The following is a 16,583-nucleotide window of genomic DNA, read 5'->3' as shown; positions in this document are numbered from 1 at the left end:
TCAGCATATTCTGTGATTTGGTGTTACTCTGTCTGTGTTAGGACAGAAAATAATTTCACACAGTCACTACTTCTCCTGGGAGCCAGTTCAGGGAACAGCCCTGCTTATTAACTGAGCTAAACCACACACTTACTCTCAATAATGTATGCAAAGGTTGCAGACAGTGTAACACAGGACACAGATTTTGAATAGACCTGTAAATACACCTGAGGCCTCAGGGCTGTCAGAAATTGTATGACAATTTCATCAAATGAGAGGGCCCATTCTTTGTAGCCTTGTGTAATGCAGCCCTAAAGACAGGCCCACGTGTATGTGTGTTTCCCAAGGGAGAGGTGAAGCATAGAGCCACTGTCAGCTGTGTTGTTTGGTAAGCTGGTAATGATGAGGAGAAGGACCTGCAGGTAATAGGGATCAGTATCTCCATCAGAAGGTTAGGATTTGGGCTTCAGGCAGGAGAGACCAGCTGAACTTAAGTATTTGGTTTAAAATGTAACCTGGATCAGAAAGGCGCATCCGTGGTTCATTTATTAACCTGTGTATGAGTACACTGTTCTAAGCCACATATCCACAGTGTGTGTATGGAGAAACTACCTTTTGGCTTGTTGTCCAGTTTTTCTGGAGAATCAAAGAGTTCATTCTGGCACCCTCAGCCAAATTTTCTCCCTCCTAACCACATCAAGAGAATTCCTAGCATTTTCCCTCGGAGGTTACAATCATTTTAATCATAACTTGAATAAAAGAATGTTGGCATTTGTCAACACATTTATAAAATCTTCACCTGGAATCTCTTTTTTCTTGCTAATGAAAAACACCTGACTGCAGAGAAGCATTAATTGACATAAAAGTGCTGGCAATGCAGTGTGCAAACAGCAGATTTGATCTTGAGTACTGTGCCCATACCATGGCTTCACTACTTTGGCTTTTGTTCATTAAATAGCTAAACACAGTGGTCTACATTAGGTTGCCCTTTCTGCTGGAGAACTGCAAGGAAACAAGGTGTGAAGGTGGGCTGTCAATATCCTCTCTCCCTGCATGGGAATAAAGGAGAAAGGACAGTGAATGACAATGGAAAAGAAAGGAAAAGAGAAGATTAAGATGTGTGGAAGTTGCCCCAACACAAAGTGGAGAATAATGGTATTTGTTTGGAGAGTGCCACTCCATAACTGCAAAGAACAGCAAGCTTCTACAGCATATGTTCTGTTCCAGGAAATACAAACACATTGAATCAGACACTAATAATGATGATGTCAGTGTATACAATTTTATTACCCGATTCTATCATCCTAAAAGCAACAGCTGAAAGTTGTCACAGTGGTTTTTGGAAACAGAGCTACCTTTGGTGAGACATTTGTACATTTGCCATGCTAAATGTCATATATATATTGCCCTACTTCATGTCAATGCATCACATCTCAGAGAAACCTGAATTAAGCCCTTTTGCTAATTGTTAGTTGCGAATACATTGTCTGTGACACCTTTGTTTCTGAAGAAAGAGAATGGGATTCCCTGTGGGCTTTTTATTGCAGTAATGCTCTGAGGAGATGCTAATGGAGCAGTGCAGAGATGTTTTCTCAACTCAGAGTAACAGCTGCTGCAGAAAGGTTTCATTAACTTTCTTCAACCACACAAACATTTCAGGTTGAGAGTGCTAAAGTCAATAATAAGATTTAGCCCTATCACCTACGCTAACAGCTGGACACCCTCAGATACAGCCACTTTTTAATGCATTAGTGAGATAAAATAAGGCAGAAGGGAACTCAGAAGGCATTATCTGCTATTATTTAAACCCAAAATGACAGGAAAAAAAAAATCCAGGCAGTCTCAGATATTATTTGGGACAATAGCTATTTCCTGAGCCATGTGCTGTGCAGAGTCCCTGTCCTGGTGACCTGACCTGCTCTTCCTGAACTGGTAAGTGCTTAAGAAGGGCTGCAGAGGTGAGGTTGTATTTCAAAAGGATTTGTGGCAGCAAGCAAAAGTTAATCTGCCTACCTTGTCCCACCCAAAAGAGATCTGCACTTCAGAGGTAACACGCAGACTGTGGAAAGTATCAGTGTCCAGTACTCATGGCTGCAGAGGGAAATGTGAAAGGGGCTCTGAATACATCCCTAGATCTGTTAAGGAAGGTTTGCAATGCCAGTGGACCATGAGGTTTGCAGTGCAGAACATGCCCAGCCCAGCCATTTTCCTTCACCTTCCTTCCTGTATGGCTGCTTTCCCCAGAAAAAACAACTGCAACATCAATCAGTCCACCTGTAGCTGGCAAAACATAACCCAAACACCTGCATGCCAGGCACAGCTGGAAGTTTACTACAATTGACCCAGCACAGGGCAGGCTGCATAGGGATTGTTTGATCAAGGTGGTTTGGGAGAAGGGAGTGATGGAGAATAATTTGCAGCAAAATTAAGAAGCTGTGTTTTCCCTGGCTGCCTTCATTTCCCTCGCCTCTTCAAAATTCTTCTTACCTTTTAACAATGCTTGCTCTGGGCATGTGTTTGTGTTGAACTTGAGGAATTTTGTTTTGTTAAAAGAAGGGCATGTGTGCCTGCCAGCCAGATTTTCAGCTGCTAGCATAAAATCACATGCATAGTACAGTCTGTCCTGGACAAAGAAGAGTCTTTGGAAGTGTAGTGTGATTAAGAATTACAGGAATATATTCCCCCATGGCTAAGCAAGTTATACAAAGTGACATCTAAGGGAACTGGAGAAAAGCAACAGAACAATGATGGTGTACAGAAGAGATGAGAGTGTAGAAAGAATGGAGGAAAAGGCAAAAAATCATTGAAATGGGATGTGATTCTCAATGTAGTTAATATATGGATGAAAAGAGTGATAGGCCATAATTGTGAGGCTTCTGAAAGAATGAAATTGTCGGTCACAGCAAGAGAGATCGGTACATGGAGATGTGTAAAGTAAAAGCTATAATGACACGGCATGAAAAGGTTATGCTGAAGAAATGCTTGGACTAAAAAACTTTCTGCAGCTCCTTTTGACCCAAAATGGTTATGTGAAAACAAGCAACTCTACCAGCAGTGAGTACATTAGAGGATATTAGCATCATGTTTGTATTTTCCTAACACTTGCAAACTTCATGGCATTGAACACCATCACTGCAGATGCAGCATAGGCAGAGAGGATTATGACCTATGCAGAATATCTACCCATGTAACTCCTCTTACCTCTTGTTTTATACTTCCCCTTTGTCTCACTAAATCTGAAGGACTTTAATGTCTTTTCCTGTTTGTGATACTGTGCTCAAGTAAACAGAAAATTACAGAAACAGTATCAGGTATTTTCCTAAAACATTAAGCAATGTAATCAACTTTCCCTTGACTGAGAAATGCAGCAGTTTTTCCAAAGTGTGAGGGACTAAAATGTTCCTGTCAGGAAAAAAAAAAAGCCAAAGCTTAGCAAAGTGCCACCCACGTAAATTAGCCAGACATTTAAATGTGCAACTATCTGGAAATTTCATTTAACTGATTATCAAGAAAACCTGTTTCTGAGAGTCTGTCCCCTTGCAGTTCCTGAGTATTGGCTTATCTGAAAATATAGTCCCTTGGAAAAAAAAAAAAAAAAAAAAAAAATCAGTGATCAGATCTGGACAATACAAAGAACCTCACAACCCCCTCCAACAAGCCAAATTTTTGGGGGTTCTGTTTCTTCTACAGTAGAAAAAAGTGCAGTAAATTCTTAATTCCCTCAGTCTTACTGAGAGAGTGCTGCTGTCAGACTGGACAAAATGATTGGCATTTATTTTGTAACATCTGACTTGCACACGTATTTCTGGCATGTAAAAATTTGGCATGTGAACCTTTTGCTTGTGGAAAACCCAGGCTTTTGATCCTGTTTTTCCATCTCCTCCCTATAGCTTCCCTACATTGTAGTGAGGTGGTTGCTGAAAGAGTGTGAAGAGTCACAGCTCTCTTCAGGGCCTTGAACATAAACTTGCTGCTTTCTGTGCATGGATGCTCTTCCTCAGTGCTACGAATTATCAATTAGCTGGACATCAGCTATGTGTTCAGGAGTGACAAAACCCCTCTCCTCGAGTAATTCAGCTCACTGTGGAACTGCACTGTAGTGTTATGTCTGCTTTTCTAGTCTGTCTTGAGTGGTGTCTATAACTACTCTTTCCTAGAAACAAAAGTCTCTGAACTCCTATGGGGAAATGCTCAGACTTCTTGAAATGCATTTGGGAGCTTTGACGTGCTTAAGAGTTCAGCATTCCCAAAGATTAACGGCTATTTCTGTGGTTTTCAGCATACTTCCAAAGGAACAGGAATTGAATCATCTAGAAAGTGACCAGCCAAAAAATCTAGAGTATAGTGGAAAGGTCCCTAAAATATCTGCTGTTGAGAATAGTTTAGCTTTTCTGGCAATACTTAAATAAGGTGGTTCTCATTATAGTTTCCCTCTACTCTGATACTAGGTGGATGCTTTTCACAGCGACTCTTTGCAAACTCACCTCGTTCTGAACCCCAAGATGCTTAGTGATTTGTTTAGATCCCCCACTCTAGTATTAGAGTACATGATAATCATGAATTTAATGCAGCTTGTTTTAAAGATAGTTTCTAAATTCCATGCATGTGAAAGAAAAACTTCAGAATATGGGGCATGTATCCCTGAGAGGCTCAGAAACCAAGGGGCAAAGGAAAAGAATCACTGGCTTTTGTCTGCAGACACATAATTTCTAAGATAAACACAAGGAGTTCCCCTCTTTATCTTTCCTATTGCTCTTGCTTGCTCTCTGCAGAACACTGCAGGTTCAGTTGAAGTCCTGTTTATTCACCTTTCCAGCACAAATCATTCACAAGTGTCCTGCAGGTTCCTGTTAGAGAAATGAGAACTCCCAAACATGTTATTGCTCTTGCTTATCACCTCACAGGACAACCAAAAATTGTTCCGTGGTCATTTTGACGTTATGCAATGGGGGCTGAATGTGTCTTTGTTCCAGTCACCAAAAGCACTAAAATACTACTTTTTGAGGACTGCACAAAATGCTGCCCTTGGAAACACATGTCTGTCTCAGTCTTGAAATCTTTCTCATTTCATCCTGCTCTGGAGTAATATTTTTAGGTATTGAATTTAGCCCTTCAGAATGTCTTGTGGTTTCTTCCAGGATGGAGCTCAATAAATTACTCTCTTCACAAACAACCAGAGTGCGGTTCGGTGGTTCGGGTCTCCTGCAGGGTTCAGAAGTTCAGAGAACAAAAGCCCATCTCAGTGTCCATCTTCCCAGGCAAAGCCAGCACCAGGTTGCAGGGATGGGGTCCACACCATGACTGCTTGTAAGTATCCATGCCAATACTGCTCTCTGCATCATCTTTAGAGAAGAGGAGCTGATCCTTATATCCCTCCTGCCTGTGACACTTCTGCTAGGATTTGGTCAGAAACCACTTGCAAGGGAAGCATGTGTGCTTACACATGCACACCCACCTGCCCCCCTATGCACACACACCAGGGGCATCCAAGTTTGTGAATGTTTTACTCTGCTGCCTTAATTAAATCAATATTTTTTATTACGTGGATCTGTGTTCTTTCTTTCAACACCTCTGTTTTTAGGTTATAATTCCTTTATATCTTCATTGTTTTTAGTAATTGGACAAAGTGTTTCCCAGCTTAACTTTTTAGCGAATGGCAGGAATCCCAGCAGCCGTGTCATGGGGCCAGGGTTTCAGTATTTCCAGAGACATGCATTTGTCTAGGATATTTATGTCATATTTAGCTTGGTTACTAAAAGCAGAATTCTAAGACTGGAAAAAAACCGTTGTTTTTTTTTTTTTCACAGTGTAGATTTACTTCTTATAAGTGTGAGATTAAGTACCTCAGGAGTGAGGAGTTTGCCTGCACAGCAAGTGGGGCTTAGGCCAAGGCTCTGGCAGCTGAACCTCAGCTACAGCCAGTGGGTCTGGATGGGGGATTTCATACAGGGTGGCAGCAGTGCAGTGTGAAATCCCTCTCCTCAAAATCCCTGGTGTGGGAATGAGACCTCACCAAACCAAGAAACAGCTGGGAAAAGCCCCCCAGACCTTTTCTCACACCCACCCAGGCTGAGCTGAGGTCTATGATCAGAATCTATGCTTCAGCCACCTCTACAGTGTCTCAGTACAAAAAAAAGAGGTTTACATGGGTCCTCCTTTATTTTTTTCACCCAAGGAAGAAACAAATCAAACTCATAATTTCCAGATGTATTCTTACAGATTTGTAGGGTTTGAAGGGGAGAGGTCCCAGCTGATTGGAAGCTGATGAACACTGTCCCAGTTTTTTGAGAAGGGCAAAATGGAGAACCCCAGCAAGCACAGGCCTGCCAGTCTCACTTCGGTGCCCAGCAAAATCATCGAAAAGGTTATTCTGTACAGCCAGCATGGCTTCATGAGGGGGAAGTCCTGCTTGTGGAAACTGAGCTCCTGCTGTGTGTGACAGGGTAACTCACTCACTTGATCTAGAGAAGCCAATCCTTTCGGATTTCAGTAAAGCTTTTGATACTCTCTCACACAGGATCCTTCTGGACAAAACGTCCATGCCAGAGCTGGATAAACACATCATGCCACAGGTGAGCAACTGGCTCATGGCTCAGGCAGAAAGAGTTACAGTGACTGGGGTGACACCAGACTGGTGACCTGTCACTAGCAGGGTTCCACAGGGCTCCATTCTTGGCTCAGTTCTCTTCAACATCTTAATTTACAACTTTGATGCAGGACTGGAAAGGATAATGAGGGATTTTGCCAACACCATTCCCTTGGGAGGAGGTGTTGACTCCCTTGAAGGCAAAGAGGTTCTGCAAAGAGAGGTTGGTGAGTTAATGAGAGAGATGGGCAATCACCAACTGTGTGACATTTAACAGGGGCAAGTGCTGGATTCTGCACCTGGGTTGGGGTAAACCTGATTGTGTGTAGAGACTAAGGAAAAAGAGGCAGCAGAGCAGTGCTGTGGAAGGGGACCTGGTGGTCCTGGTTGATGGCAAATTGAACACAAATCAGCGGTGCCTGGGGTGTCTCAGGCACAGCATCACCAGGCAGGCAAGGGAAGGGATTGTCCTACTCTGCTCTGCACTGGGATGACCTCACCTGAGAAATTGTGTGTATTTTCAGATACCAGGCATGGAGGCTAACACATGAGTTCTTCAAGTTTCTGACAACCTTTGCTGCTCACTAAAGCTACAGGATTTTCTATCTGCTTCATAGGATCGGGCCCAAAAAGTTTCCAATGGAGGCATCTTAGCAGCCTCTCTAAAGAAATGCAGTACAGTATGCTCCCAAATCTGTGCTGTCCCTCTGTTGTTTTTTGTCAAAATTAACCCTTTGTACAAAACCAGGTGTGCTGTGCTGATGTTTCTTAAAAACTTCTATAATCCCTGTACAGTTGGATGATTCTCAGTGGATCTGTGACTGCTGTTTTACCTACATGCAATTTTACATTATCGACTCCTATACCTGTTAGAATCGCCTACCATGACAATTAAAAATGTTCCTACCTTGCCAAGAGGGAGCTCTGGGTGCCTTGACAGTGAACATGTAGAACACAGTCTGAATGAAATGGGATTTTTGTATGTGGAGTTCTTGCAGGATCAGCCTTTAGGTGAATGTCCAACTTTGCGTATGCAGTAATCTCTACAGTAAATGTATTTGCAAAGTTCCTCATATCCTTTTTATCAAGAATAAATATTGCTGAAGGGTAAATATTCCTTATATCAAAATGATGATTACTTGCCAGAAGATGAAAGTTTCACTCACAAAATGAAATCACAAAGGAAAAAAGGATGTTCAAATTAAGACCAAGACTTAATCTGGAGAATTGACTGACTTGAGAGGACTTTAATGCTTCAAGGCTGAGTGTGTAGCCAGGTAGCACATTGGCTTTGTGTTGCAATAAGGCAGTGTTGAGGAGTTGGGGTAACCTCTGGTCAGAGACCCAGGCTGCAAAATTTGGGACCAAGGACAATGCACTATTTGTTCTTTGGAGGAAAAGTGTGCAGAAAGGACCACACAGATTTCAGTCCCTGCTCAATCTAGTTTTGAAATACAAGACTTGACAGCATCTAGGTGACTAAATCCTCCCGACACTTAGATATGGCTCTACCTGACTTTTGGGATTTCCATTCTTCCTAGCAGCTTGAGGTGCTTGTCTCCTTGAGTTCACCACTTCCCCAGATGCAAGAGGATGGTGCAGCTTTGCACCATGCTTGTATCTGCCCCTGAACTCCTCAGAATAGACAATTCACCTCTCTGGGAAGATTATGTTGCTCACAAAATGCTAATGGAAGCTACTACTTTTAATGCAACAACAGGGAAACTGTCTTCCCATTCTTTAATGTTTGCTTTCTTATTTAAATTTTTTTTTTCTGTGATGTAATAGGGGTAGCATTCATGCAAAAAGTTAAATTTTAGTTCTTTCTGTCTTCCCAGCACACTGCTTATGAGGATATTTTACTGAACAGGCCAATATGGACACAATTCCTTCATCTTGTCCTGAAGCTGTGTAAATATGACAAAATTTCACTAGACCAGTCTGACAGCACAGTTCTGTGACTTGAGGTGATCAGAAAGGAGGTTGGAGCCATGGATTTTTGTCAAACAAGTGCTTTACATCAAACAAGTTTAGATAAAAGGCTGAAATCATCCAGGGGGACTGATGACTCACTCTAGGTAGCTGTTAACTCAGTGTGTTAACATTGAACAGATCACTCCCTGAAGCACTTTAGTTTCTCGTCCCATTTTGCTCAGCTTGCTCTGTGTTGAAAGCTTCTATATATGGCCTATCCCTTGGGAATTTTGTTAAGGCCATAAACCCTTGCATCTTCTAGGTTTAAAATACTCACCTATTTTGAAATATGCTCCATGATACCTCCTGCCTAGCTTTGACAAAATATGCATTATTGGCATATCTTTATGCAGGGACATTATTTGTAGTAGTAATATTCTAAACATGCAAAGTCTTAGCTGTTGTAAACTTACAAAACAGCACTGTGGCTTGGGAATAAAGGAGAAAATAAGGAGCTTATTTCTGCTTCTGAATTTCCTCCTGCCTTGCCTAATGTCATTGAGGAAGGCCATTTCCTTCTGGACTATTCTTTATTCACCCATTAAAGATGACAAGTCTTGCTCTACAGGAGCTTTGTGAGGTTTAATTAACATTCACTGGAAGCTCTCCAGTCCAAAAATGTTGAAAGGGGGCATGAGCTGTGTGCCATAGAGATTAAGGCATAACTGTCCTATTTCTTTTACATTTCTCTCCCCTTCATGTTCCTGCTCATCTTTGATGAGCAGTCAGTCTCAGCCTTTGATTCAGTCTCCATTGGAACCTAAGGTACTCATTAAAATAGAAGAAATTGAACAGTATAAATAAAGCAAGTAGCATCTACTAGATTTCTGAGCTGAACTGGCTTATTGGGAAGCTAAAGTAAGACAGAAAAGGCTTTAAGTGGGATTCCACAGCTAGAAGTAAGAGTGGGGAGAGGAATGAGTTGAGAAAGAAAAGGGAAGGAGACAAGGTGGATCTGGGCCTATCCTATGTTATCTAATCTCATCCTGGCTATAAAATATTAGTCCTGGTCCAAATATAGCAAAAAGATAATTCCAGACTTGACTCCTGTGTGTTTCCTCCATCTTTGTCTGGGTGTGTTGGTCATTAGCCATGGTCAGAGAGAAACACTGCATTAGACAAATCAAGTGTCATACTGGAAAGTATGAACAGATGTATAGACTACCAGACAAGTGAAATAATCTTTTCTCACTACTCAGTACTGGTAGCCCTATGCCACACTTCAGGACAGACTAACCAGAAAAAATGGAAAGGCAAGTGGAATACTAGAGGTCTGTGAACTATGGATTAAGAGAAACTTTGGAAGAATGGCATTGGATAGCCTCCTTCCAGCACATCTGCTTCCCAGATAGTCCCCAGCCTGTAGCATTTCAAGAGGCTTCTCCTTCTGTGGAGTTGGATTCTGCATATGTCCCTTTTGAATTTAATAAAGTTCCTGTTGGCCCATTTCTCTAGCCCATTTCTGTCCTTTAAAATGGCAGCCTTGCCCAGAAGCCTGTCAGCTATTCCCCCCAGTTTTATGTCATCTGCAGGCATGATGAAGGTCCACTCCATCACTCACTCCAGGTCTTTGGCAAAGATGTAAAATGGAATAAAACTTCCAAACAATGTATTTTTTCCAGTTTCCTATAATTAGGACCACCTCGCAGTCAGTGCATTTATTTCCAGCAAGAATAGGTGCCAGTTAAAAAGTGTCTATTGTACTCCAGACAGGTGGCAGCTGTGGAAAAATAAGAATCTTTTTCTACTTAAGCAGTTATATTAAAATCTATGGAAAAATGGCAGACAAAAGTAATCAACCCCTGTGGTGGCCTGGTAAACAGAACACATACACTCTGAATTGCATCTACACTATAAATTATAGTTTCTTATCATATTACTTACTCACCATTGCCAATTAGGAGGTAGTTTTCTTATATTACATCACTAAAGAGTGCACTGCTTGGTCAATTATCCCTGGGTGAACTGAAACACAAGAGCTGATAGCCCACATTTTTATGTTGTGACATTTATTTAATTTTGTGTGCATGTGTCTGTAGGCACATTGCGGTGGAAAGCCTCTAATGAGAACAGTTTGTTGATCCTCTGAATTCTGCATGTACTTGCTTGTTCTTATTAAGCAGGCACTCTGGTCTATGGAAACAATCGAAACCACCTGCTTTTCCTTTGAACCAGAGCCTTGCTTTCAACTGAGCATCCTCGTGTTGTAATACCTCATCATACGCACAGTAGGAAAAAGCACTTACACATTTCACTCCCTCTGTGTGTATCCAGTGAAAATTTGCCAGGCACGTAATCATGCATGTGTCATTACAAGCTAGCAAAACCCATTTAGGCAGTCTTTATTTATTTTTAAACGAGGTGCTCCGAATGCGAGGCAGGGCCTGGGCAAGGAGCAAAGAGCAGTGTGGACATGGGAGTGACCCATGGAGTTCTGTGTTGGCTGGTGATAGAATTCTCCTTGGCATGGGCCAGCCCTGGCCAGAAATTTATGGAGATCTGGAAGCCACACTGAGGCAGCACAGGACTCTTGCTGATAAAAGTCTAATACCATCGCCTGACAAAAGTCTAATCCCAGCACTTGCTAAAAGTCTAATCCCAGCACCATGTCCCACAGCGCCCTGAGAAGTCTGAATTTCCAGAGACTGGTATGAAGCCTCAAGGGGTTTTGAGAATCCTCAGACACTCATTGGAAAACAAGGAATTGCCTATGGGAGCTCTAAGGTACCAGGAAAGAAAGTAATAGTGTTTCAGCTGTGGACTCTGCCAGCTGAGTGGATCCTAAGGGTTTGGTGTCTACCTCCTCCCTGCCCTAAAATAAATGTATTGAAAAGCACATTTTCAATCTTGTTTCAAGGGCACAAAGAAAGCACTTTAATTCTTGTCAGAATGTGTAGTGTATGGGGACTAGACACAATAAATATCTGTATCCTTAGAAGTTATGAGCCATACTTACTGGCAGTGATGAATTTTACAAGGCAATCTAAGTAAGTAACGACAAAACCACAAGTGGATCAGAGATTGTATAAAAAAATTTGGGCCTGATTCTGATCTCACTGTCAGTTTAGTTTGTCATGGTAACCTGAAATAAAAAAAACCCAATGTTTTATGGTGTTATGGGGTGCTCTTGCCCTTATTACTCACACAATCAATTGTGGAAGTTCAAGGTAGTTTAAATACAATTTTTATTTTCCTGTATATTCTGCTGAGTGTTTTCAAAATCAATTTTCACCCTTTTACTGTCAGGTAACAGCAGGATTCTCTGTTGTGTTCCTTTCCTGTAACAAGGGAATAACTTAATTTCCTGGAAAGATCTGTCTGTAGACTTCCACAGATAAGATTTTAAAAAATAATTAGGTTCTTAAATATCATTGAAAAACAGTTCTGAACTATTGTATATTTGATTCCATCTCAACTATTTAAATAATATATTTACTTAATGTTTCTGGCAAAAATGATAATGACAGCAGATTTGGAGTCTCTGGTGTGTCTCACCTGCTTGGTGCTGATACATTTGTGTCTATATAAGAACAGCACCACTGTGCTGTACCTGTGCTTTACATGGAAAAAAGGACTAGATGTGTTACAATTTTTCACCTGTTCAAGCTGTTGGAGATTTCTGCTACAGCTGTGAGTTGTTCCTTTCAACAAGTGTGACTACATGGTCCAGAGATAACATTCCCAGAAGCAGGAATTTTGGTTTGGTCCAGTTCACTGGTGTAGCTGAGGGTAAAAAGGGGTAATGTGCTTTGTGTACTTTTAATTTGGGCAATATGGAGATTTTCAGTTTTTCATTACTCAGCCTCACTGCAGGGACAATTTATCCATTTCTTTATTTATGGTTAGATTGACCTCTACTTAATCTTTGGCCTGTGATCCCCTAAAGTCTCTAATCTTTTTTGTCCTCAGTGCTTAGCTCTGTTTTCATGAGGTCTTCTGAAATCCTGCCTCTGAATTCATCTGGGCTGCACTTGCAGCTCTGGGTGATGATGGTGGTAGTGGTGTCATTGATTAGCTGCAGGCTTCTCTATCTGAACTCAGCTAATAAGAATTTCTCAATTTCAGCAGATGTCTCTGCTCCATTGCCAAATGGGGAGTTTTTGGACTAGTGATGTGAAAGTCTAGAAACTTGCCACTTAGTTCACCACCTGGGGAGCTTCTCTGATGGTGTTAGAACAGTTCAACAGAATGCACTCTTATGAAATGCTGCATGTTCTCTTTTTGTTCTATCAGTCTGAAAAATGTTTTTAAAGCCCAAATAAAATAAAAAAGGATGAACATGCAAGCACAGGAATTAAAAATGTCTCTTCATGTATGCTTATCTGCATATCTGCGTCCCCACTAATATAGAAGCAGTCCCATTACAACAGAATGTTTAGATGAAGTACTGAGCCCTGTGCAGTCCAGACTCCTGATATCCAGATGCAGAATTTGGCATCTTTCCTTATTGAACTTCATATGACTGCTGATTGCCCAGCCTTCTAATTTGTTGAGGTCTCTCTCCTCGAAGATAAGGTCTCCTTATCTTCGAGGGAGTAGCAGCTCCTCCTAGTTTTGTATCACCTGGGAGCTTGCTTAGTACCCCTTCCAGTCCTGTATCCAAGTCATTTATAGAGAGCTGGGATGAGGATGGAGCCCTGTGCAACCCCACTAGTGACAGGTCACCCCATTCACTATAATCCTTGGCACTTGACACATGAGCCAGGTGTTCACCTGTGGCATGATGTGTTTATCCAGCTGTGGGATGCATCTTTTGTCCAGAAGGATCCTGTGAGAGAGAGTACTGAAAGTGTTACTGAAATCCAAAAAGATTTCAACTGGCTTCCCTTGATCAGCTAGGTGGGTTACATTTTCATAAAAGGAAATCAGGTTTTATCAGCAGGACTTTCCTCTCATGAAACCATGCTGGCTGTGACCAGTGGCTGTGCTGTCCTTGAGGTGTTTTTCAATACCTCCCAGAATAATCTTCTCCATAACTTCACCAGGAAATGAAGTGAGAATAGTCAGCCTGCCATTTCCGAGGTCCTCCTTTTGTCCTTCTTGAAAACTGGAGCAATCCCAGCTTGCAATCAGCTGGGACCTTTCTGGAATCTCAAGACCATGAAGCAGTGTCAAAGCCAGAGAATAAAAGAGATGCTACCATTGCCCTGAGGCAAATAAAGCTGCAGGAGAGCAATGGTACTGCCACAAATACAGAGATCAGGCACAGAGGGGAGGTCTGGATTTAGGTATTGCTAAGCATTTTTTGTGGTTGAGATGGTTTAACCTTTATGCTCCCAGGTCTCCAGCTGAATTCTTTGAGGCCTGTCTTGTGTCCTTTTTCAGAAAGAGAAATGCAGCCTAAAGGTCTCCTATGTGCTGTATCAAATTTAGTTCAAAGGATGAGACAAAATGAACGCAAAACTTTGAGGGCCACAGGAGAAAACTAAAATATGCACCATGTAGAAATCTTAAGTCAAGGGAGATTCATCATGCCTTGTGATTCAAATATGATTTTGCTTTCTGAAATGTTTCTAAGATTGGGCATAGGGATTCCTAGATCAACACAATCAAATAGGAAAAGTGCATGTGGTACAAACATCAAGGTGCAATACAGGGGGCATTTACTACAGTTTTAAATACTCTTCTAGGCAATAACAGGCAATGTGCTGAAAATATGGCCTGACATAAGGATCCTTTCATTTTATAAGCCCACTTAAAGTTTCCATCTTTATAGTGTACTTTAAAAGAAGCAGTAATCTTAATCCCTACAATCTTGACCTCAAATTACATTTTAGTGTTTTCTCCATAGAGAAAGAGATGTGATGCAGATGGCATTACCTCATGCAAATCCTTATGGCAAATTAGGTTCCATTGCTACATGCACACTAACTCTGGAAAATGCACAATACCTCTTTTAGTGAAAATCCCTCTTGAAAAAATTTCTGAAATCTGAGATAGAAAACCAGATAGGCCAAGAACCCCTATATTTTATGGAAATCTCACAGTTTCTGGCCCAATACATACATGTATGTATTGGGCCAGATCTTTAGACAATGTAAGACTAGAGCCTTCTTTTCTTCTGTGGTTAGCAGTGCTGGATTACTCAGGAAATGAAAGTTGAACTGTGAATTCTGCAGCAAGCATGATGCAGCTGTGGGCAATTCAGAGCTGCCTTGCTTTGGTGTGCAAAATGTAGCCAGCTTACTTCCCTGGCATACCTGGGTACACATGGCTGTGCTGCTACAGCAGTAGAATCAATGCACAAAGATCTGGTTAAGGGTTGGTATTTTTATTTCTTGACATATTTAAGACCAGCTTTGTAGGTTTAACTTTGGCCTAGGAGTGCCTTAGTACAAAATCCTAGGAACTCCTGGATATCTGGATTAAAAACATACCTGTTGAAAATTCACCTTTTTTTTTTTTTTTTTTTGAGGTAAAGAGTGCTAATGATGGAAAACACCAAACCTTGGTCAAATAAGAAAAATAACCTCTTTGAGGCAAGCCTCTTTCCCATAAATTGAAACCTCTGAATGAATGCCTGCCAAAGAATGCTCTCTTCCTGGAACACAGGGAACAGAAAGCCAGCAACTTGCTTTGAATGTGTTGAACCAAATTTTAACAGCTATATCTACTTCTAGACTGACCCCGAGCCTGGCTTTTTTCTTTTCCTCACAAATACTACTACTGCTTCTTCCAATTCATTGGTATATTCCTTAAGGATTGCACATAAATGTGGAGATTTCTGGAAGAAAATATCTTGAATATGAAGCTGATCATAAAGCTACCAAAACCCTAATAATACTCCCTGCCCATTCTTGTGGTATAAAAATATAACTAATGTTAGTCCAGTGAACAGCAAGTGAGACCCTGGAGGGCTCTCTGGAAGTCTGTTTTGGCTATAGTATTACTTTTCCTTGTTTAACTTTGTAAACCTGTAATTGGCAATAAAGGAGACCGCACTTTTGCTTTTTTAACTAATATTTATTTAAACCTTACCATAAGGTGCACATAGTGGTTTCTTTTGTTTCCAGCAGCATAAAATTCATAAGCAGAGACCAATTTATCATTCAAAAAATTATTCTGTGTTTTTAACCTAAAATGTCCAGCTTCACAATGTGTTTTTTAAGAGACCTAGCCAGCCTCACAACATGTTTTTAAGAGACTTAGCCAGCTTTTTTCCAGAGCCTTTCAGTGCTCTCTTGTATATGGGGGCTACTGTGTGGGATCTCATACTGGAAATAAAGACCCCTTTGGACAGAGGCCTGTTCTCAAGACCTATATCTGTGATGGAGTCAGCCAGGCAAACCTGCCTGGTCTTGATTGTGCTGCCATGAATCTGAAGTTACTTAATATGATTATTTTAAATGTACTAATGCCTCCATACAAATATAGACTGAGCAGAGCATAGTGTTTGGAACAATGTGTCTGTATATTCTGATCATGCATGTTTTCAGAGTGGCTGTTTTCTCTTTGTGGCTAACAGGGAATTTGCCTTTTATTTTTAGAGAAGTAGCAAGAAGAGGGCTCTTCTAAGGAAAATGAAATAGGAAAAGAGACACAGAACTAAAAACACAAAGGGTAAACATTTTTGTAGAGATATACACAACATTAGCAGTAGTGAAGGAGTAATATTTACAGTGAAAGTGAAAGCTTTAAACATTTCAAGTAATCTGGTTTTTGTTGGAGAACAATCTGGTCTTCTGGTTCCAGTTTTAAAAATTCATATTATTTGGTAAAATGCTCATATACATGGAATTTAGGTTTGCATGTGTTTCAATGTTTGTGGTAAGTGATCTTCACTTAATCTACTCATCCACTCATCCATTCTTTTAATTATACTGAATCTTGCCCCGTACGCAGTGCTAATGCTATACAGAAAGGACAATCATTTTAAAGTAGAAAACACACGAGAATCCAGGAGAATAAACTAAGCAAAGAACCCTGGTGTACTTGCCATGTTATATACACTTTCTAAAACACCCTAAACTGTACTCTTTTGAAGTTGGGACATTAGACTAGATGCATCTTTAACTTGACCTTGTAACAAGAGTTCTTATGTTTC

General features: G+C 41.0%; 1 long non-coding RNA gene across 4 annotated transcripts in view; it reads left to right on the top strand.

Moving 5' to 3' along the window:
- The window catches only part of LOC146768052 (uncharacterized), a 149,937-nt gene that overhangs the window by 29,426 nt on the left and 103,928 nt on the right, over positions 1-16,583 (top strand). For 2 of the 4 annotated variants that reach the window (XR_014954030.1, XR_014954031.1), the window contains exon 2: positions 5,118-8,513. This is a non-coding gene — a long non-coding RNA (uncharacterized LOC146768052). Of the gene's footprint in view, positions 1-5,117; positions 8,514-16,583 lie in introns of those variants that run through there. The other 2 variants (XR_014954029.1, XR_014954032.1) reach the window with 2 other exon arrangements.

Source organism: Lonchura striata, chromosome 3 (assembly GCF_050655825.1).
Source record: "Lonchura striata isolate lonStrDom1 chromosome 3, ASM5065582v1, whole genome shotgun sequence".
Classification (NCBI taxonomy): domain Eukaryota; kingdom Metazoa; phylum Chordata; class Aves; order Passeriformes; family Estrildidae; genus Lonchura; species Lonchura striata.
Note: the sequence above shows the minus strand (reverse complement) of the source record. Positions and strands in the feature narration are given on the sequence as shown.